The 23389-nt window shown below is 36.5% G+C and overlaps 1 protein-coding gene across 1 annotated transcript in view; it reads left to right on the top strand.

The window, feature by feature from the left end:
• LOC134744704 (ubiquitin-like FUBI-ribosomal protein eS30 fusion protein) overlaps nt 1-20798 on the top strand; it is a 105603-nt gene extending 84805 nt beyond the window's left edge. The window contains exon 6 of the mRNA XM_063678620.1: nt 20785-20798. The gene's annotated coding sequence lies outside the window, so the exon portion shown is untranslated. The remainder of the gene's footprint in view (nt 1-20784) is intronic.
• Nucleotides 20799-23389: the final 2591 nt, after the last annotated feature.

Here is a 23389-nt window from a genome sequence, read left to right on the forward strand (position 1 = left end):
TAACATTTTTCGAGATCTTGTTGTACAGAAATGGACCAAGGAAAAAGGCAAAGTCATGGGCAAAGCTAGTTCTACTAGGTGGATTGATAAAAATTCGGTTTCTCCTTCTCTCAGAAACTGCTGAAGATGGTGCTTTTTTGTGTTGATGGACTTTATATATAATTGTCTTACCGATAGAACATTAAATTCTCTATATATAGCGGTCGTTGAGTATCTGAAATTTTTAAATGTAGCTACCTTAATAACTGCTCTTTGAGCTCGTTCTATTGCAATCATGTGAGACTTTTTGGCACCTCCCCAAGCTTCAATGCCGTATGCTATAATGGACTGGCATAGTGCAAAATATACATTTTTGACAACAGTAGGATCCCTCAAATGCCTAATGTTTTTAAATATATACATTAGTTTTCTTACTCGAGAACATATAGTATTAATGTGGTAGTTCCATTTTAGATTTTGATCTATATTTACACCAAGATATTTAACAACATTAGTTCTTTCAAGTGTGTAGCAGTTGCAGGGAGCCGCGTAAGTGTCTGGACAAGTGTGACCTTGAATATAAAAGTTAGATGGTTGCATGGAGTTCTTTATGCTAAACGTAACATATTTTGTTTTGTTTAGATTGAGAGAGAGGGAATTTTGATTGAGCCAATTCATAACGTGATACAGGCCTTTTTCTGCAGTGTACTTAACATCATGCCATGATGGTCCATCAAACATAAGTACAGTATCATCAGCAAAGGCTGCATTTCTTAGGTTAAGGCGACAGAGGCCATCTATATATATTAGAAATAAAGTAGGGCCAAGAACGCTACCCTGCGGTACTCCGAATTTTACCAGCGTCTCATCACTTTTATGTTCACCTATTTTAACAACTTGAGTTCTATCAGTAAGATAGTCAGTGAAGAGTTGGTGAGGAGTTCCTCTTATGCCTAGGTTCTATAGTTTATCAAGAAGGATTGGGATAGAGACAGTGTCGAAGGCCTTGGCTAAATCAAGGAATACTCCTATGCATTTGGATTTGGAATCGAGTTTGTTGACAATATGTCCGACAACGTGATTAATTGCATCTGTAGTTGAAATATTATTTCGAAAACCATATTGATTACTAGACATCAGGTTAAAACTTTGCAGGAAATGTGTGTTTATTTATAACCTTTTCAAGAACTTTTGATACAACAGGAAGTAGTGAGATCGGTCGATAATTAGTGACACTGTCTTTATCCCCCGCCTTGTAGATAGGAACAACCACAGACTTCTTAAGCGCTTTGGGAAATACACCAGTAGCTAAGGCTAAGTTACAAATGTGGGCAATAGGTCTAGCAACTGTGGAAGTCGAAAGCTTAAGAAGTGCAGATGGTATACCATCCCAACCTGTAGAAGAGCTGTTTTTTAGTGACATAATTATATTTAGTACTTCAGTACAGATACTAAGTAGTTAATCTTTATTTTCATAACTATGTACCTATTTAACTTGCGCGCGGCGGCAATACATGTTGCATATTATCGATAACGTAATATCGACAAAATCACACCACTCGGTCATGACTCCCAAAATTCCTAACATTCCTCATCCGTGCACGGAATTCGCGCGCAGGTAGCGCGCAGACAGTAAAAGTCATCGAGATATTTCTAAAAACCCCAAACACAATTAGGTTGCGTTGTTTTATCACAGAGTTCCTATAGCCACCTCCTGTCTCCATCATCAGATCAGCTCGATGGTACCATAATATAGCATTACATAATGCAAATCTTCAGCTTCAAGAAGCGTCGGGAATTGGGTCAAATTTAACTTGCAAGATTTGACCCGTACATAAATACATACATACATAAATAGGTACATAACTGCATATTAAAAAAAAAACTTGTAAAAATAATAACTTCGATGAGTCATTATCACAGCGAACTCACAATGGTCTTAAATGCCATAAGTCTACATGGACTCTACTGGCACTTAAGTTTCAACATTTTCATAAAAAAATAAACGACAGAAAAATCTGACTACCGAAACTGTTCACAAAATTTCACGAGAATCGGTTGAGAAATGCGATCTGCACAGGAGAACATCCGGACATACGAAAGCATTTTAGCCCAGGCTGAAACAGAGACCTTCGCTAACGCTCGGTCAATTACTATTACAGTTTAGTACTTACCTTAAACTAGTGTCGAAATAACGAGTTCCTATTAAAGTTCCTTAAAGTAACTAAGTACCTTTTTTATAAATAAATTGAATAGCACACTGTGAAACCCAATTAGGATAATTTTTAGGGTTCCGTAATCAGGAACCGTTATAGTTTCGCCATATCCGTCTGTCTGTCTGTCTGTCTGAGGCTTGGCTCCGTGATTAACGTGCTAGAAAGCTGCAATTTGGCATCACTACATAGTATAAAACAAAATCGCTTCCTGCTGTGTCTGTCCCTATGTATGCTAAGATCTTTAAAACCACACAACGCATTTTGATGCGGTTTTCCTTAATAGATAGAGTGATTCAAGGTTTATATGTATACATCAGCATCGCACCCGTGCGAAGCCGGGGCGGGTCGCTAGTGGATATATAAATCAATAAATCCGACAGTCGTACAATAAAAATAAAAATAAACCTACACGTAAAGTGGGATTGTAATTTTTTTTTCCCTGACTAGCTCGGAAAGTTGTCTTTTATCCTTCAAAACAAGCGTGGAAAAACGCGTTTTATCCACTAGTGGGGAAAGTAATTTGACCTTGGATGGAGCGTGTTTAAGTAGCTTGACAGATAACAAAACGTAAAACGCTAATGATAATGGTTCGTTTGATATTAATTATCATTATATAAATGGTTTGAGAATCTAATAAAAAATATCAAATTTAGCTTTATTTAATGATTTTAAGTCATAAACCTTAAAATTCCATAAGAAACGTTTGTTTTTTATAATGATATTAAATATAATTCTGAACGCACAAATTGAGTCGATGCAATTTCAAAACGCATCGTTGACATTTCATACGTCAGAAATGTCAACATTGTCAACAAATTTTTTACTTAAAAACTTTTCTCACCACCGACTCGCGTAAAAATACACAACTTCCAGAGTTTTCTGTTATAATATCGTTAAAAAATGAGTGTTTCCAGTGATGAAGATCTAACGCCTGTGGATGTTGCACTTTCCTCGCTATAGTAAGGTGAAAAGTTTTGTGTTACACACGGGTGCAAATGTACCTATTTTACTTCTCGTGTGTTGAAACACTCGCGGGTAAAATACAACTTTGCACCCTTGTATAACAAATAACTATTTCGCTTCAACCCTACAGTGGGGTATTTTTGGATAGGTCTTTGAAAACGAATAGGGGGTTCTTTAACAAACATTTTTTGAGAAAGTGAATATTTTCGGAAATAATCGCTCCAAAAGAAAAAAAGAATTGTGTCCCTCCCCCTCTAACTTTTAAACCATGGGTCAAAAAAATATGAAAAAAGTCATAGATATACGCCGTAAGCTGAACATTAAAAAAAACTATATGCAACATGGTCATCAGTTTAGCTGTTTTTGAGTTATTGCAAAAAGTCTCCTTTTCATAGTAAAAAGACGTACAGCCACAGTTACAGTACGTTATTACGACATTAAATTGGTTTTTAAAGTTATTTCGCATTAATCATGTAAATAACGTAAAATGTAAGATTAAAATTGCTTATTTTACTCATTCAATTGTTATTTAATATTTAATTTCTCTAAAACAGTTTCAATGGCTGAATGAGTGAGTAATGCCGTTGACTATTGGCAGTTTTTTTAGAAAGAAAGAGTAAAAAATTAAAAAAAAAACGCTTAAGTGCAAGTCGGACTCGCGCACCGAGGGTTCCGTACTTTTAGTATTTGTTGTTATAGCGGCAACAGAAATACATCATCTGTAAAAATTTCAACTGTCTACTTATCAGACAGACGGACAGACGGGCAGACGGACAGCGAAGTCTTAGTAATAGGGTCCCGTTTTTACCCTCTGGGTACGGAACCCTAAAAAGCCCTCAAGATACAAGCTCACAAAGCTCACAGGTGATGTATTTCTGTTGCCGCTATAACAACAAATATTAAAAAAGTACGGAACTATTGGTAGGCGAGTCCGACCCGCACTTGGCCGGTTTTTTTAATTTAAACCGTGTTCTTGCAAATAAAATAAAAAAAATCGTGTCGTGTTATGGGTCAAGTACTTTAAACAATTGAAATGAGAGTATGTAACTATTAGGTACCTACTGAAATCTAAATAAACTTTGCTGAGATGCAAAGCAGGCGGAAAGATTGTAAGCAATAGTAAATTATAATTTTATTATGTATTTGAACTTCTGTTGGTTTTAAAAGAATTCGTGAATATTTCTCCCAAGAAGCACAGAATACTGATGGAGGAGCCTAACCCTATGATTTGCCAAGGTACTATCATCCTACTGGAGCCTTTAATTTGATGTTTTCTTGTGTGCAATATTCTTTTATGCTCATAAATATAGTCTCGCCAAACTTTCAGTGTAAGACCGGCGTTGTGCATCCGTGTCGTTTGCTCAAACAATCTATCGCGATGGGGAAACCCTTTGTACATATAAGTGCCGTAGATGATCTTCCCTAGAGGTTGGCGAAACGGGTAAAGAAGATCTTGTCCATATTTATCGTAGTAATCGTACTTCACCGTGTAATACATATAATACGGTACCACAGTGAACATATCATCAGATGTCGCCACTTTTTCGAGGCTGCCACTTAATGTGGCACACAAAGGTGACTCTGGCGTGGCGTATATAGGTAGAGGTACAGTGTTGTTATCTGATGTCAATCTCTGCATCACTAGAACCGCGTCACTTATGCAGGGTTGCAACCCATATTTAGATATATCCAATAACTCCCCGATTTGATAGTCATGCACTGGTTTCGTTGTAAAACTATACAAAACAGACAAATAGTGGTATGGAATTAACCAAGAAAATATTATCCAACTAAAAAGTATATATTGTATTCTGTTTGTGTTCCGAATCCTGCACGCGTGCAATAACAAGTTGTCTATTAAACACAATATTATTGCAACTTTATCTTTGGATCTACTTACAAGTATTATCAGACTAATAACTATTACGAAAGTCACCAAAAACAGCAACCAAACTAGAGGACTGAACGCCAGTGTAAGTAATTTCCAACCAGGCACAAACCCAGATTTACGTACGAATACAGCAAAATTGTCGTTGACTGATAGCTGTCCGTAGAGGTAGTCGAATGCCTGGGCCCGGTTCGCTAACAGCATCTGGCAGCCCGTCACCACGTCGAACTTGTTCTCCTGCAGCCACCCCAGCGGCCCGCTCACCTCCATGTCTTGCGAAACATGAGATACTACATCGGACAATTCGTCAAAATAAGTAATATTAACTTTAAAATGTTCGAGCTCACCCAACACAGAGAACATATATTCGTCCATTCCGATAGTTTTAATGTCGTTTTTTGTACGATCAATGGTAAAAGGTGGCCAATTGGTCGCTGCCACCTGCAAGGTGCAGTTTTGAAGATATTTTTTGCTTGAATTTGAAAAGAAATAAGGAGGAGTGAGGGTGAAGCACTTTCCCAATTCTATAATAGAATCGAAACGTTTCCCGCAGCCATGATTTCTGAAGGGATCATAGGAGTACGTATTAGTCGTGAGTGCGTCGATGATTGCTACATTTGTGACATGGACCCTCAGCAGTTCGTGGAACACGGGGTGGAGCTTGTCAAGATCCAGATGCTCCATAACGGCTATAAAGGGCGCATCCGGCTTCCAAGTACCTTCCGCGAGCAAGTAAGAGAAATGTGATAAGAAGTCGTCAGCGTTTAATGCGTAAATGAGGTATCCTCTGTTATCAAGTGGACTTTTCTTTTGCGGTCTTCTGGTTATAATAGAGACGGCATTTGTTTCATGGATGGCTTGTAAAATGTCCAAGTTTCTTGCATTAAAATTAAAAAACGTCAAAACTTCATACTCGTAATGTTCAATAACTAAATTTCTGATACATTCTTTGACCATAGAATAATTATTCTCCAGATTTATTTCTAATATTGCATTAGAATCAGATAATTTAAATATCAAGAGAAATGATACACGTGATATCAACATGGCGAACGTTTCTAAAGCAAATAGCCAGTTGGGATTTCGTTCTTTACATTTAATGACATGAGAATCTTAAAATAGATCGGTTAATAAATCAGTGTTTATCGTGATTTTGTTGATTTCCTCGGACCATTAGGACTAAAACGAGTCTATTCGTAAAGTAGAAGATATTCGTTTATAATTGCTTTTCGTTTATTTCCCAACTTCCTATACTTAATATTATAAATGTTAAAGTCTGTCTGTCTGTGTGTTACCTCTTCACGCTTAAACCGCTGAACCTAGTTGAAATTTGGTATAGAGATAGTTTGAGTCCCGGGGAAGGACATAGGGTAGTTTTTATCCCAGAAATCATCCTTTAAGGGGGTGAAAAGGGGGTGGAAGTTTGTATGGGGAATCGATAAAAAGCAGATTGGGTAAAAAATAAGCTACGCAAATTACTAACTCCACGCAGACGAAGTCGCGGGCAAAAGCTAGTTTGTATATACAACATATAAATTTTCGGTCGAATAGATAGAATAAGAAAATAATATAATGTTTACACTTTTCATTATTTTAACTTTTCCCATGATTGAAACGTCGGTGAAAAATTATTTCGTTTTTTTCTAAATTGTAATTTTTTTTATACCACGACGGTGGCAAACAAGCATACGGCCCGCCTGATGGTAAGCAGTCACCGTAGCCTATGGACGCCTGCAACACCAGAGGTATTACATGCGCGTTGCCGACCCTTTAAAAACCTGTACACTCCTTTTTTGAAGAACCCCATACTGTAGCCCCTCGGGAAAACCTCGGCAGGGAGCTCATTCCACAGCCGAAGCGTACGCGGGAGGAAATTCCTCTTAAACCGCACAGTACGCGACCATTTAGGTGCTAGGGTGTGAGGATGAACGCCCTGCCGATGGCGAGCAGTGCGGTGATAGAACAATATAAATACCTAATACTGCAGAATCTTAATTTAAATTATGGTCCTATCCAGCGAAAAACATGAGCTTGGCTAGCATATACAAAAAAAAAAGATTAGAAACAAGTCGTCAAATGTTTTTCCCTCCTTCTCTATACGTAATGAGAGTCGGTTGCACCACTTGCACCAATAGCACAGGAAAAATTGCATATTTTGGCGGCAAAATATATACATCCATGAAACTTTGTTTTTTATCTTTATCTTGGAACTAGAAATGAGGATCTGCAGAGTCCTATCAACATTAAGGGTTCTGAGTTCTGACCCCCTTTTCGGGGGTATATAGTCAGGGGGTTCATTTTAAAAAATGCACAGTTTACAAACTGGGCATGTGAGGTGTGTAATTTTTTGCGCTGAATCGAATGAGACCACATTCATACTTATAAGGTTAATATTTTGCGATATGTATGGTTTTTATTGAAAAAATTAAAAAATAATATTTCAAGTCAAAAGTAGGTTTTAAGCAGCAAAAGCAATTGGAAAACTTTTATTTATTTATTTAATCTTTATTGCGCAAAAGAAAATACAATCGTACAAAAGATGGACTTAATGCTATAAGGCATTCTCTACCAGTCAACCTTTGGACAAAGCAAATTTTTTATAGGCGGTGCAACATCATGTTGTAATAACAAAACAAAGAACGTACTTTATTTAATTACACAACTCATTAATTTGTGTCATGAGCACGAATATTTGTTCCCGAGTCATGATAGGTATCATATATCCTTGCCTAAGTACCCAAAACGCAAGCCTTATTAAGCTCACTGTAGGACTTAGTCAATTTGTGTAGTACTCGTAATGTCCTATTTTATTTAATACACTTGCTCAAAAAGTGCTACTTTACGTAGCTGTTTAGCGTGCGGAAAGTTGGTTTTCGCGAACTAGTGCTTTTTACTTTTCCAATTTTTTTAAATTTATTCTTGTTCCAATTCATGACTACTTATTGACAAGTGTTAATATTAGTTTCCTTTAAACGTCGTAATCAACATAAAAACCTACTATTAATGTAAGAATACAAAAATATACATATTTTATTACTTACCTCTTCATCATTATAACACGTCTATTTTTTATTCTGTTTTACAAGATATATACAGTGGTACTACGTAAACGAAATTAATAACTAGTTTAAATCTAAAATAGGCCCTTGAGGCATTGTACCAAGGATGCTGGCGGCATTTCCCCGCTGTATCGCAATGCTGATACGTTGTGCGAGAAAGCCGCCAGCTCTTCGGTCACCAGTTACGTCAAACAGACGCTTCGCGATTTCTGCAAACAACTTATGCGCGCTGGGACCCCATGGACCTAGAGTTTCAACTCCAAATGGAACGAAATGATACTCTCTATCGAGGCTATCTATCTATATAGGCTATTAATATTGAATATTAAAAAACCGTTCTTAATAAGTTGTCTGAATGGAACGGAACGCCTGTCAAAGGCGAGTCGTTTTTTCTTTCGGCTTTAAGTTTCCAAAGGCAACATTCGATATTGTTTTTATAAATGTACGATACACAAATAATCGTAATTAACGATATTTGGGTAATAATAGTACATGTTTTATATTTACAATTGTTTCCGTCTTATAGAACATGCATTTTAAAAAAAAAACTTTCATTGAAGTGGGTTCAATAATAATAACACCCAGCTAAAAAAACACCTCTTCATAATGTCAATGTCAATGATGTCACAGAATTAATAATATAAAAGTTTCAAATTCCTTACTTGTTGTTTTTCTTATTTTTTCGCAACTGTATTAAAAAACGTCGTTCGATACACGTTCGGAAATGAGTCTTGCCACTCGGCTGCGGCTCGTGGCAAGATATCTCAGTACTCGTGAAGTGATGACATACTTTCCGCCCTAGCAATGAAATGTACTATATCAAGTAATATAAATAATAAACCAACGATGACAATGAACTGAGTGATTTCGGAGAACATGAAGAATAAATTTAATATTAATAACTAAACATTTCGTACTCAACTTAAATGGCTTCCCATCCGCCGTCACAGGGATCTGCATATTCTTTCTCTTCTTTTTAATGTTCTTTTTATTCCTTCTTCTCCTGTGTATCTCTCACAAAAATTCAAATTTATGGCAGATGGTAGTGGCCATCGCCTTCGATCGAGTGCAAATCTTGCACTGGCAACACCTCATCACAAATCTAGTGCGTATGGTAAATCTTTTGCGGTACGAGCGGTTCAGCTTTGGAATGAATTGTCTCCCTCCTTAAGGAAATCGCGGTCCGCTGCATCGCTTAAGGGGCAGTTAAAGAAACTGTGGCTATCAGACCAGAATTAACTGTTTGTGACTATAGATGTATATTTATCATATATAACGTAGGTATTATATATACACCGTGTTTTTTTTTTATTTCCGTTAATTTGAAGGGGAGATTCTTCAGGTTGAATAAAGTTAATTTCTCTAAGAAACTAGTGTTTTAACTCTTACGGTTTTTGAGATATTCAATAAATAAATTTAATTGCTAAACCTGTGTAAAAAATTCTTCATTGCCTCCAAATTTTATTTATTTTTTAAGTTTCGTCAGTAAAGAGTTTTCCATTGATAGCTATTCAGATGTATATATATATTTGTTATACTGTAACTTCTAATTTTTATCTTATTTTATTTATTTTAGCCCTCTTTTATAAATTTATTGACTTTCCTTTAGTCTATTGTACGCAGTGCTATATTTGTCTACCGTTCTTCATCAATTCTCATCTACTCAAAGGTTAACTGGAAGAAATCCCGTAAAGGGATAAGTTCGCCTTTGTACTGCCTATTTCTATGCCATATTTGTGTTCTGTGTTTTGGTACAATAATAAGTTTATACATACATACATACATAAACATGTTCATAGTTGATATTAGGTACATATTGTACCTAGTGTGCAAGTTAGATCATTAACTAAATAATTACATCGGTTTATTTTCTGTCTCTGTAAATACGATCATGTCTCCTCTTTCCGCTGGTTTCCTATACGAGTTGTCGCAACATTTGCATGCTTTACACCCTCTTTTCTGTCATTAACGGTGTTCAATTGCCCGAATATCTGTACTTCTTACTTATCTATAATTCTTCAACTTCTATGGAGTTTCTCGCGTTCGTCAACTTCACACTGCTGGCAACCTTTCCCTGTCTATACCATCTCACCGAACAGGTTACACGTCCAATTCATTCTTTATTCAGGTAGACACCATTGGAATTAGTGAGTATTATATTCATTGATTGGAATAGTCTTCCTGTTAAAATTAGACAGTGTCCAAACAAATTTGCATTTAAAAACTTCTTTTTTTCAGGCAGAATGGCAGAATGGAGATTAGAGTTTATAATTTAAGTCATCGTTGTGGGTACTTAGACAAGGATGTATATAATATATAGATATTTAAATATAATGAAAACACCAATGACTCAGGCACAAATATTCGTGCTCATGGCACAAATAAATGAGTGGTGTAATTGAAGTATGTTCTTTGTTTTTATATTACAACATGATGTTGCACCGCCTATAAAAAATCTGCTTTGTCCAAAGGTTGACTGCCTTGCCTTATAGCATTAAGTCCATCTTTTGTACGATTGGATTTTCTTTTGTGCAATAAAGATTAAATAAATAAATAAAAGTTTTCCAATTGTTGTGTTGATTAAAACCTACTTTAACTTGAAATATTTGATTTTTTATTTTTTTCAACAAAAACCATACATATCTCGCAAAATATTGATCCTATAAGTATGAATATGGTCTCATTCGATTTAGCGCAAACAAATACACGAAAATGACACCTCACATGCCCAGTTTGTAAACTGTGCATTTTTTTAAATGAACCCCGGACCATACCCCCCGAAAAGGGGGTCAGAACCCTAAATGTTGATAGGACTCAGCAGATCCTCATATCTAGTTCCAAGATAAAGATAAAAAACAAAGTTTCATGGATGTACATATTTTGCCGCCAAATGGCCATATTTAGTCTTATATTACCTGTACTACAAACCCTCTGTCACTGTATTAATACCGTATTTAAGTAATTTTCATAGTTCACTGCTGATTGATGTTAATCATAATCAGTCCGTCAAATGTGGTAAGAGCAAATGGCCCTAACTATATAATTATTAAGTCTATAAAACCGGTCAAAGCTATATGCGTAAACGGAAAGATACCAGCACCAGCTTACTACGCATTTTTTTTTCTTCGAGGTGATAGTACCAACGCGCTGCGCAAGATTGAGGTATAGCTATACGAGTAGCTCCCTCAGGAGCCTAGCCAAGATGATAAACTAAACGAATCGCTATCATTTCCATACGTATTCTGCGTTTCAATTCGTTTCCTGCAAACGATTGTCATTTTTGGCTAGGCCCCCTGCTCTTCTCTAGAGATACGGATAGGGAAAACTTTATGGAACGCGTGATGTGACTGCCGTAACCAAGCATTTTCGCACCATGTCATTTTGCTTCCAACGATGTTTACGGAAAAGCTAAAACAATGTCAAGGCGTTTTATTGGTATTCATACGTTTGTGCTGTTGTTTCCTATTGGCTGAATAACCTTATACGATCAAGGGCATACTGTCAGTGCTCCCAACTTTCTGATAAATTACAATTACCATCTATAGTTTATTGGAATTAGTATCGTTGGACATTACATTAATTAAAAAAGCCGGTCAAGTACGAGCTCGTTTAACTCGCGCACCGAGCTTTCGATTTTCTCATGTAAGTAAATGTAAGTAAACACGACAGACTTGACCAGAAGTATACTAAGCGTAATTGTGTACAGCGCCATCTATCGGCAAATTGGCTAACTAATTTGCGCGACCTATATATATGTTGGTTTTTCAAGGATACTTAATTATTTATCATGTGAACCGATTTCAACAATTTTTGTTTTATTTCAAAGAAGGTATTTTAAGTGTAATCTCATAGACATTTCAAGTACTTATAACAAACACCCGCAAATGGGCTTTAATTGCAAATTAAATTAGAATATGTTTTTTGATAATTAAAAAAAAGTTTTTAAGATAGAGGCGTGATTACATTTTTCCTGTAATATTTGTGATAATGTTATTATTATGTAAAAATTTCAAAAAAAATAGTTGGTTAACTTCGGAGATAAGGGGGGGGGGACGGTATTCTTTTTACATTTTTCTTCAAATGTTAACAATAGATTGCTATAATGATAAAGAATATCATAACAGTTCCCTTTTAACCGAGGAAGATGATTTACACAGTCAAAAATTAAATACACCACTTCTGCATTCGAAATATGTATCTAATAGTACACAAACTGATGATAGTTTTTTTCGAGCCTAAAGATTTCGATTCAGAGAATCTCGACTGTAAATTTAACACCTTTGTAATATTACATCAAAACATTGCAGGATTATTAGGCAAAAAAGATTTGCTTGAACTAACTTTAAAAGATTTGTATGCCTGCAATGGTAAATATATAGATGTAATATGCTTGTCTGAGACATTCGTCCGAACAGGAGACGAAGCAAATGTTAACATTGAGGGTTTTGAATTAGCAGCATATTTCTCAAGGTCAAAAAGAAGAGGAGGAACTTGCATCTTGTGTAGAAATCATTTGGAAACGAAGCCTCTTAACTTTCTTAATGAATTAAAAACAGAATTTTACTTTGAGGTTTGTAGAAATTAAACATCTAAATTGTATCGTAATTTGTATTTATAGGATTCCGAATTGTAGGGAAGAGGGGGGACAGTGGATCACGGGGAACAGTGAATAAAACTATCTAGCGCCATCGTTTACGCACACATAGAAACGCCGACGCGTGGTTGTAAACTCGTCTCGACAGGCCCCGCACTGCGCCAGTCGCCCGCGAGCTCAGGCACAAGGAGGGTGCGTTATGGCTGCCGGTCGAACAACACAGTACGTAAAATTTATTTTACATATTTTTTGAAAATGTTTGTAGGCAAATTCACGCGTGTTATTGAATGTGTTTTTGTTTTATCCTGTTATTTTGTGATTGCAAATTGTGCTCATTGGTGTTTTGAGTGTATTAATACATATTTAATTTTTTTGGTGAATTATTCTTACTGTAACGGTTTTTGGGGTACAATGGGCCATCTCCTTGTGGGGAGCAGTGGATATTGGTCCAGTGTTCCCCTTGAGTGTCCAATGTTCCCCATGACAATTTATTATTCGGAAACTAAATTATAAACTTGTTTTTAGGTATCATCATGCCCAGAACACACGTAAGAAAGACACGCATAGGTCTCCACACTGAAGAGCAAATGCAGAATGCTATAAACCTTATCAACCAAGGCAACAAAAAGAGGAAAGTGGCCGAATTAACTGGCATACCATATTCAACCTTACATCGTTATTTTAAAAAAGCTACTGAGGTGCCTAAAGAAAGGATGAGATTCACTCCCAATTATGCTGTGAATAAAGTATTTTCAGCCGAACAGGAACTGACGTTAGTAGAATACCTTATTAAATGTAGTCAAATGTTCTACGGTTTAACCCCAAATGATGTGCGCATGCTAGCGTATGAACTAGCTTGTACAAATAATCTGAAAATACCCCAAAATTGGCACAAAGCTCAAGCTGCTGGTACCGATTGGTTCTATGGTTTCCGTAAAAGGCATACGGTGCTAAGCCTGAGAACACCAGAAGGGTGTAGCCTTAGTCGGGCAACTGCCTTTAATCGTCACAATGTCAACATCTTCTTCGACAACTTAAGAGAGGCAATGTCTAGAAATGCGAACTTTGGCAACGGGACAAGGGTGTATAACTTAGATGAAACCAATACTGTCACTGTACAAAAGTCTGCAAGGGTGCTAGCCCCGAAAGGTCAAAAGCAAGTCAGCAAAGTAACGAGCGCTGAAAAAGGAACACTGGTAACAACTTGTTGCATTATCAATGCCACCGGATATGCGTTGCCACCGGTTATGATATTTCCACGAGTTCATTTTAAGGACCACATGATAACCGGTGCCCCAGCTGGAACTCTAGGCTTAGCTAGTCAGTCTGGGTGGATGAATACGGAATTGTTCATAGCTACAATGAAACATTTCATCGCCATAACTCAAAGTAGCAAAGACAATCCCAGCCTTTTGATAATGGACAACTATGAAGCCCATATAAGTCTACAAGCTTTAAATTTAGCTAAAGATAACGGCGTTACAGTGTTGACAGTGCCACCGCATTCCACTGGGAAACTACAGCCACTAGATGTTGCTCTATTCAAGCCGTTTAAAACTGCGTACAACGCAGCAGTGGACAACTGGATGATGCGGCACCCTGGCCAAACATTTTCAATATACAACGTCGCTGAATGCGTAAAGGAAGCGCACATAAAATCCATGACACCCGCCAATATATGCAGTTCCTTTGAAAATACAGGTATTTTTCCATATAATAGAGATATCTTCACCGATGTTGACTTTGCCCCAAGTGAGGTGTCTGATAGACCACTGGAAAATGACAACCCTATAACACATGTAAATGAAAATGCAGAAGCCCGGAATGATGGCCAATTCAGTTTTGAAATTGCTAGTAACAACTCTATTTCCGAGCAACGCCGGCGCCGATCTTCAAGCTCCTCAATATCTGAGCATGCAGAAACAGTTATTACTACCGTGCAACTTGAGATGCATATCCAAGAAGAGTCATTGCCAATAACGCCCCGTAAAAATGACGAAAAACCTGCAACACCACCACCACAAACACCAATGATTTTAAATAAACCAGGAACATCCAGCCAGTTCATCAGTCCGTTTGAAATGCGAGGCTTGCCTAAAGCAGGTCCTAGAAAAACAGGAATCAACAGAAAACCACGACGCAAAGGCAAATCAATGATTGCCACGGATACACCAAATAAGGATGAAATAGAAGCTAGGCAATTGGCTAAAAATAAGACAAAGACAAAGGTAACAAAAGCCACAAAAAGAAAAGTCCTTCAGAGCGACTCGAGCGAAGAAGACGTGGAAAATATAAGTCTCCATTCTGATGAAGATTGCTCATTGGAGGAAGAAGTCAGCTCTGATAGTAATATCATTGACTCGAACAATTTTCGGCCATTAGAAAATATGCCGCAAGAAGGACAATTTATACTAGTAATTTTCCGATTGAATAAAAATAAGGATGTCTTTTACGTCGGAAAAGTTTTAAGACTGATAAATAAAGAGGCTGAAGTTAGTTTTTTACGCAAATGCGCTAAACAAATGAATACATTTCGAATGCCAAATGTACCTGACTTGGCAGTTGTAGCGATAAGTGATATAAAAATGATATTCGCTCAGCCGTCCTTTGCGGGGCAAACGAAAAGACAGCAAGGGTATTACGTATTTCGTTACGACTTTAGTCGTATTGACGTACGCTAAAGTCTAGGAATCTAAGGTACCTACCCACATTTAATAGACTACCATACCTAGACTTTAGCGATAGGTATCATTATTGTCAATACGTAAGGCTTGATTGGTAAAGTCGTTTGTAATAATTTTTAATAGTTGATTTGTAACCCTAGGTAACTGGCTACTTAGCCTAGACTGATTATGTAAACCTAGGAAACTGGCTACCTCACCTAGACTGATTATATTATATTTGTATGATTATTTGTAAACTAGTGAAACTAAAAACTGCCTATAAGGCTGCCTGATTGCTGTGATTTTATGTTGTTGGAAGAAATTAGTGCCTATATTACAGATTGTAATAAGTAATGTTAAAATTAACGTTAAGTATAATTTTTTATGACATAGAGTATTGTCTTTAAGTTTTCTTTTCTGAATTTATATTTTCCATAATAAAACATAACTTTTGTTGATTTATGACGGTATTTTATGTAAGTTAATACATATGATCCCCTGTTCCCCCTATGGTCCATAGTTCCCAATGCCCTGATCCAAGGTTCCCCAGACATGGGGAACAGTGGACCAATTCCCATTTTTTCTTAAAGGCACTCTGTGGTCTAAAATTCCACCTATGTGCCTTCTATAGCGCATTTTATTTATGCCTTAATAACCCCTTATTAATATGAGTAAAAAAAAACGGACATAAAATGTGTTTTTGCTGGGCTGTGTGCCTCAAAACAAAAACTGATCCACTGTCCCCCCTCTTCCCCTAGTCATATTTTATTTTTAAGTAAATTAGACGCTCTGTTAAAAATTGTTACACATTATCATAGCGGGCGATTTTAATATTGATTTTTTGAAGCCGTCTCATCAATTAGATGATTTTAACAACATCATCCAAAATTACAATTTTAAAGCCCATATCAATTTACCCACGAGACAAAATGCCTGCATTGATCAGATATTATCAAATGTTTCTGACGCAGTAGGTGAAGTGCTTCCATTAGATCTGTCTGATCATAACACAGGGCAAATACTTAGAATACTGAAGCCTGGAAAATATATTCCCTCTCCATATGAATATGTCAAGAAAAGAGACTTTAGCCACGAACTCGTTGAAAAGTTTCGTCACACTTTGACATGTCTCTCATGGAATGACGTGTACTCTGAACCGGACGCTAATGTTGCTTTTAACAATTTTTATGATGTATATACGTTATTATTTAATTTGTCGTTTCCTATTTGTAAAGTCAGAGTTAAAAAAACACGGCATTGTACTAAATGGATTACTAAGGGTTTGAGAAATGCTTTAAAGACCAAACGACAACTAAGATATAGGTTTTACAAGGACAAGACAACTGAAAATAAATTGAACTATAATAAATACAAAAAATTGTTAAAAAAGTGTATATTAACATCTAAAAAGTTAGATAATATGGCAAGGCTAAATAATGCTAAGAATATCTCGAAAACTAGTTGGGAAATCATAAATAAAGACGCAGGTAAATTAAATAAGAGGAATAAACTCATTGACAAAATTACAGATAATAATCAAATCATAGATAAACCAAGTGACATTGCAAATGTATTTAATAATTTTTTCATTGACACCACTCATAATAATTCTAATTTTAATAATAATGCTAATCCATATGAATATTCTCTTCAATTCAACAATTCTAACATGTTCATTTTCCCTATTGACCCAATAGAAGTAGTTAATATAATAAAAAAACTGAGAAAGAACGGGTGTTGGCTATGATGACGTCCCTACACATATAGTTAAGTTAACAAGTGACATTATTGCCCCTGTACTTTCACACTTAATCAATATGACCTTTCAACAGGCGGTGTTTCCTGACAAGCTAAAGATTTCCATTGTTAAACCCATTTTTAAAGCAGGAGACAAAAACTTTCCTGGAAACTATAGACCAATTACGCTCATACCAATTTTCGCTAAAATCTTGGAGAAAGCAATGTATACAAGGCTGTTGTCATTTATTAAAATAAGTGGAATAATAAGTGACCACCAAAATGGGTTCCAAAAAGGTAAATCCACCACATTGGCCACGTTTAATTTAATAAACAAGATAGTTGATAATGTAGATAAGGGTCACAAAACTGTTGCCATTTTCTTTGATATGAGCAAAGCTTTTGACCATGTATCGCACAGGTTATTACTAAAAAAATGTGAAGCCTATGGCATGAGAGGACTGGTAAACTCGTGGATTGAGAGCTATCTCAGCAATCGACGCCAAATAGTTGAAATATTAGGTGCAGACGATGACAAAATGCAACAGAATTAGAGATCAAACATGTTATGTAATAGGGTCGGAGTACCTCAAGGGACTATACTTGGACCTTTATTGTTCCTTCTATACATTAACGATCTGCCTCTAATTACAAATCACAGTTGTAGCTTATTTGCGGACGATATCTCAATTGTTATTTGCGATAGGGATAATGAAAATTATGAGAATATTATTAATAATGCAATTGCTGACATAATTAAATGGTTAAATGATAATAATTTACAAGTTAATATTGATAAAACAAAGTATATCCAATTTATTAATAGAAGAGGAAAGAAGGAGAAACTGCATATAGCCTATAATGGACAGACTCTCGTAGAATGTGATACCACTACGTTTTTAGGGTTTGCCCTAGATGATCGATGTACTTGGAAAACGCATGTGGATAAGGTATGCTCAAAAATTAATAGATTTGTATATGTTTTATGGCGATTGACACGCATAACTGATATGAAAACCGCTATAATGGCATATCATGCTTATGTTGTATCCAATTTAAGGTACGGTATATTGATGTGGGGAAATTCGTCATATGTAAATCATGCCCTTATAGCACAAAAACAATGCATTAGAGCAATATGCAACATGCGTCAAAGAACATCTTGTGTAAGTTCTTTTATTAAATTGAAATTGTTAACTGTACACTCGATTTATATATACGAAGTTTGTGTATTTGTTAAATTGCACCCCGATATATTCGTCAAAAAAAGAGATATAACACATTTTAACACTAGATATCCTGACAGACTAGTACTCCCTAATATGCATACAGTCATGAAAAATAAAAGTTGTTATGCAATGTGCGTTAAAATATTTAATAGACTGCCTGATGAGCTTAAACAGCTACCACTCAATAAATTTAAAAACAAACTGTACTCTTTCCTTGTCGACAAATGTTACTACAGTCTGAAGGAATTTTTAGTTAATTAACTGTCACTTCATAATTTGTTAGTAACAGTCCACGTTAATAACTAATGGCTTTATAACTAGGTTAATAATGCATGTTTTGACTAAAATAATGATGTCAATTAAACTTAAATTTAGTATAAGTTTTCAATTTGCATGGCTTTTTAAAGTCTAAATGTGTATGGCTCTATAAATAATAATGTAACACCATTGTATACCACATTTAATGGCAAATAAATATATTTCTATTTCTATTTCTATTTCTATTTCATGTCAATTTTTTTTTACTGTGAAAAACAAATAAAAAAATGTTTTGTAATGTTCAATTCGAGCTCTTTCAAATGATATTCCACTCGACCTAGTAACTAGACTTTGACTTTTTGCCCCCTCTTTATATTGGGTATTTTTCATAATTAATAAAAAAAATAAAAAATTACACTTCCAATGTGTTAAGGTTAGCGCTGTTCATAACTATTCCAAATTTCAAATCGATAGCTTCAGTAGTTCTCGAAATATTTAGCAATGTGACAGACAGACAGACGGACAGAGTCGCAGCATAAGGGTTCCTTTTGTACCTTTTTGGTACGGAACCATAAAATCGCATCCATATAACCAACTAACAATAAAAAAACATTGACTTGCTTGCTTTTCTTTATCATTATCTCTTCTCTCTTTAATAAGGTACTGGGTCGAGTATGGCCAGCCCGAAAATATGGCCACGCCCCTACACGTCCAAAACTATGGCACCTTCTACAACTTTGATTATACGTGTTAAAACGTCTATGTAAGAGTAATGCCCAGGCATCGTTACTAGCCCTCCCGCGCCCCTGCTATTCCCGCAATGGCAGTCAAAGTGAAACCACGTGACGCCGATACAATGATTCACTCGTAAAGTTTTGTGATTACTTTGATTTTATTGACTTTTACTTTAAAATATTCATTAAATTTTTGACATGAATAATCGTTGATAATATTTCTATGCTAATATTTAAGCTTTATTTGGTATATCTTGGGTTTTGATCTATGAAGTGAACTATGAGGCTAACTAAAAATATGGCCACCTAATGGCCGTATTAACCTTATAAGATTTTGTTTCTTTTTTTACATATTTATTTGGTTTTCTTTTTCTTAATTCTTGTAGATTATGGCGCCACGTTATGTTTCAAAACAAATTCAAAGTGTATAGACAAAATCTGAGATAAAATTAGTAATCGCAGCTGTTAAAAATATAGAACTGAAGGTTTTTACTACTGTCAACTACTATACAGTTCCCAGGCAAACCCTTCGACGATGTATTTTAGAAGGACAGGAACATAAATCCAAATAGGGAAGGAAACTACTTCTTACTTCTCACACTTAGGAAGAAAAGAGCTGGCATCTCGTATCGGGCGGCTAAGTAATGTTGATTATCCTTTGACACCACCTTACTTACGTATAAAATGTATTTTTTTTTGTTCAGAGTATTTTTTTTCTATTCTTATTTTACAAGTATAGATTCTATAAAACCTTTTTACTTATTGCTCTAAATTCCTTTAGAAATAAGAATTACCTCCGTGTTCAGTTCATACCATTAATATGACCATCACCTGGCCATATTAACATACACTGTTGGAAATATGGCCAATTTTCCAAGTTTTAAAAAACTAATCACAAGATCTATTCCATTCGTTTGAGGGTTTTTTCGTGCCTATAACAAGTTACCTAAATAAATACGATATTAAATAAATACTGACTTGTAACTCTAACTGTTGTACCGTGCGTTATATGTAGCGTCAAACCTTGACGTGGCCATATTCGACCCAGGTACCTTACTTAAAAATAGTACAATTCAATATAAGTCTGTTCAATGCACAGATTTAATATATACGCTAGATGACGCAAATACCACGATTTGTATTGAAACCTAGCGTGCCGACTTTTTCATACAAAATTTACGCATAATATAATTTTAAAATTATTTATCTGTGATAGGAAATATGTTCTTGCCTTTGGGTGCTTACAATTTTTGGGCTGTTGCAGTTAATTATCATGCAACGAAGCATTTTCTAAGTTTTCACGGACGTCCGGCTGCAACAACCGGCGACGTGGACTGTAAAGAGCGACGGTCAACCTCGACGCTTGGTCGGGGTTCGGACACGCGAAGTAGATGCATTTGCGATTTCTATGGTATATTTATTTCTGTGTAGGTGACCATAATAAACAAACAAACAATAATTTAGTATTTGCAAAAAAACGGTAACGTTTACAGGTCTTAATGTAAGTAAACAGTAGTTTGTTTCACATTTTCAGCTGTGTACTCAGCATGCAAATCCAAGAAGGCATCTTAAAAAGAATTACATTTGAAAACTTAATAACTATAAACAACTTTCACATTTTATTAAAATTATAAAATATTATATAATTAAAGCCATTCATATATGTTGTTATAGTTATAACCATTACAAAAACAATTATGTACTAAAAACGTCAACGTCAACTTCAATTTCTTTTTTCCCGAAAATATTTTATTTATTTCTACATCTTATTTTAAATTTATGTCTCCAAACACAAATAACATGGTGCCCATAGTAAATGTGGCGGCAAAACCGCGCCTCGTAAGCTCTTAGAGTGCTCAACCTGTCATCTCCGGTTCTGTCTGGAGTGTTTAGAAGTAATAGGTGTAAGTTAAAGCGCTAACTATTCGCTAATGTCTATAGAAAACCAAAGTGCCGTTGGCAAGCTGCAAGCAAGCTGGAAGTGCCGTTATTGCCACGAAAAATCTGACAAGCCATCTACCTCTAACCAGCCCATGAAACACACGACCTCACCAAATGAACCCTGCACACGCGATACACTATACGCCCCTACCCCCAGGCCAGGTCCTCCTCTGCTGGTAAAGTAAAAATCTGTCTCAGCCCAAATGACCAACAGCTCGACATCGCCGACCAGCTGCGCTTGCTCCGCGCAGAGTTTAGCTATTTACGCGCCGAAGTTGTGGGTCTGCGTCGTGAGGTGGCGGAGCTGAACAGTTTATTTGGCAATCGTCTGGATGTCATTGAGGACAGGGTCAAACGTTTAGAAGAACGGGTCGTGGAGCGGCCGGTAGTCTCTTCCGACAGCGAGTTGGCAGCCACTGTCGCAGGTTTAAATTTAATCTATTTAATGTCTAGTATGTCGCTTAAACAGGTTTGTTTAACGCAGGTTCCCTAGGTACTAAACATGATGACATCATGGTGACTGTCACCCGGCTGTCACCGATTGTAGAAATGAGCGGGCGCTGGTGATTCCTGGGTACAAATTACGTCACATACCTAGGCCACAGGGCACTTTCGCGCGGGGGCGGCGCAGGTTTTTACATAAAACGTAGTGTTAATGCTGACTTGCTGACACGTGGCCTCACCCAATTGATCCGCTACATAGTTCCATTGAACAGATGTGGATCACCCTAACCCTTAATGGCAAGAAATTAGTCATTGGTACGGTACGCCCGCCATGGACAGATACTGATCTATTTTTCGATGCTATACTCTATTAGCCATATTTCTGACTTTAACCATTTAGTAGGGTAGGTATTATTAGGCGACTTTAATATAGATTTAAGGAGGACTCACGTTAGACCGGGCCGTGTTCGGGCCGGAGCTTCCGGCGCTTCGTTTTCTATGGAAAGCATCACGTGATCACCTGTCATGTCATAGAAAAGTAAGCGCCGGAAGCACCGGCCCGGACACGGCCCGGTCTAACGTGAGTCATCCTTTACTTGGTCATATTGACGATACAATATTAAATTTATTTTTAAAAAGTTTTATCTCAATTTAAACTACTAACTCAATCAACGCACTTTACTCAGACCAACCAGACGTTAATTGATGTCGTCTGTACTGACATGAAAGCCAAAAATATAACCATAGAGGCATAGACCATGTAGGTGATGTAGGATCACTATGTTCTTTGCGAATTCTTAGTTGAACTTGAAAAACCTTAACCCTTTTACTTAACTTACATTACAGGCCTTTCAAAAACATCGACCTTGATAAGCTGGATGTGGACTTGGGGTGTGTGAAGTGGGATCTGGTGTCGGGATTAGATGAAACGATTTAATGCGATGTTTGCAGCTTTTAACCAATTTGTTATTTTAGTTTTTGACTGCCATGCTCCTCTTATAAATCTATTAAGTATTTTTAAAGGGTCTTCATACCCCTGGACCACTGACACGGTGAAGCACATGATGCGGTTACGAGACAGGGCAGCGGCTAATTATCACAATAACCAGACTGAGAGAATCTAATATATTTGCAATAAGGTTTATTGTTGTAAGTTAAAAGCATGCTACGGTGGTACAGTCAGCATCAATAGCAGCGGTTGAAGTAATGCGCCAAAAATCTGACACCCTGGAACACGTTTCCAAATAGAGATATACTATTAGTATATATATACGCCACTGTTGATGCTGACTGTACCTACAGTTTATGGTATCTAAAGAAAGGACGTAAGCGAGAAATCGTACAATAATTATAATTATTATACGCGCGAGCGATAGAGATAGGAACAGGCACAGACAGGTCAGTTTACGAAATTCTTGTGCTAAGCGTCCTTTATTTATGATTGTGTCGCGTTTCTTACAATTTGATTATGATTGAAAATGTCGATAATTGGAGCTGTGTCGGGCACTGGAGCCTCTGTTATGCCGCTCACTGAAATAGTCAAAAAATATATAATTTTAACAAAATCATAACGGCACCCTATTACTAAGACTCCCCTGTCCGTCTGTTCGTCCGTGTGTCTGTCTGTCACCAGGCTGTATCTCAGGAACCGTGATAGCTAGACAGTTGAAATTTTCACATGATG

This window comes from Cydia strobilella, chromosome 10 (genome assembly GCF_947568885.1).
Source record: "Cydia strobilella chromosome 10, ilCydStro3.1, whole genome shotgun sequence".
NCBI lineage: Eukaryota > Metazoa > Arthropoda > Insecta > Lepidoptera > Tortricidae > Cydia > Cydia strobilella.